This window comes from Dendroctonus ponderosae, unplaced genomic scaffold (genome assembly GCF_020466585.1).
Source record: "Dendroctonus ponderosae isolate FM_Combo_2020 unplaced genomic scaffold, Dpon_F_20191213v2 Dpon_F_20191213_5, whole genome shotgun sequence".
Lineage (NCBI taxonomy): Eukaryota > Metazoa > Arthropoda > Insecta > Coleoptera > Curculionidae > Dendroctonus > Dendroctonus ponderosae.
In genome coordinates this window covers 15,260,863-15,262,442 of record NW_026018715.1, presented here as the reverse complement: position 1 = coordinate 15,262,442, position 1,580 = coordinate 15,260,863, and positions in this window count along the sequence as shown.

Here is a 1,580-nt window from a genome sequence, read left to right as displayed (position 1 = left end):
TCTAGTTTAAAGTCACATTTTCGGGTTCTTCAGTCCTTCGAGAAACATTTTCAACAAATAAGACACTTTTTCCAAAACGAACGTGCGAAAACCGGTTAATTTAAAACTACAATTGCAATAAATACTGCTTTACCGACAGCTGATTTCAAAGTTGATGTGTTTGTATTCACGCGTTGCCATGGTACCCGTCTGGTATTCAACGAGTCGACAAGCGATTGGTCGATCAGGTTTACGTGTTTCCGGAAAAGCGCGTCACCAGAGACGGTTTCTAGGCAACGAAGGTTGTTGATTTCTTCGGAAGTGGAGAAGTGCTGATTTTGTGCGGAAAATATTCCTTGTGCAGAGACAAGACAAACAATAATTACATGCTATAAATGTGGCAACATGGCAACATAAGCTTTGGGATAAATCAACAAACATAGCAAAGAAAGAGCCCGAAAGCGACCGATTTTTGGGACATTTTTTCACGCCTACTTTCTAGTCTGTACTTGTCTCTGGACGTTTGAGCTGGCGAATTATCAGTCCCCAAGCAATTTTAGCGATCTTCGCGTCCGTGAATGAAAATGATGGTTATTACGTTTTAATTTGAGTCATTTTGGGAAAATTTGAATTTTTGCAAAAAATCAACCGCCACCTTTAGAGAAATTTGGTCCAAAAAGCAACATGCGTGTTTTTTGAGCTCAATCGATTGCTTTTGACGTAAAATGTTTTCCAAAATGTCCTAAATTTTACATCATTTTGTCTGACAAAACACAGTAAGAAAACAAAACGCTCGATTTTTGTTAACTAACCAAACCAAAGCCTCAAATTTGAAAAAAGAACTTTCTCGCTTTACACTTTCAGGTGGCCAGTAGTGGAAGCCCATCTGAAACAGTTGAACATAGGCAAAACATACAACAACCCAAATTATCTTCCAACGCAATTTGCAGAAAAAAATCGCTTTTCACACGTAATAAATCTTCTGGGCGATTGTTTGCTGTCGGCGAATTTCAAGGCAAACAGTCAACATTCCCGATCTGTCAACATCTAGATGATCCACAAATGTTGCCGATCGAATAAGCGACCATTTAAAAGATCAAGTCATCGGCCATTTAGGCCAAACAGAGCCACAGAGGCCGACAGCCGACTATTCGCTTTAATCGGCACAAACACACAAACAATGGCCAAAGAAATCGGTGTTAAAGTGACATTGTGTCTTTTTGCAAACTGTGACGTCCTGTTGATGGCCGCACAATGGGGAAACCCCGATGCGGCACTTTAGGGCTACCACAGCAAAGGGCCGAGCGCCGATCCTCAATTGTCCATGGGCTCGGCCAACTCGAAATAATTTGCAATACTTATGGTTCCGACAAAGGCGCTCGACGACTACTTGACTTTTATGTCACAAATTATGTTCTGCTAGAATGTTCATTGAGCTCGGCCAGGTGCTCGAAGGATTTACCACCTCTCATGTCATATGTGAATCTAGTAGGTTTCGTTTGCGGATAAAACCGCAATCTTGTGTTAGAATAAGACTATAATCAAAATGCTTTAATATCATCAATTTTTTGTACATACTTTCCTGACTGTGTTTCAATTCC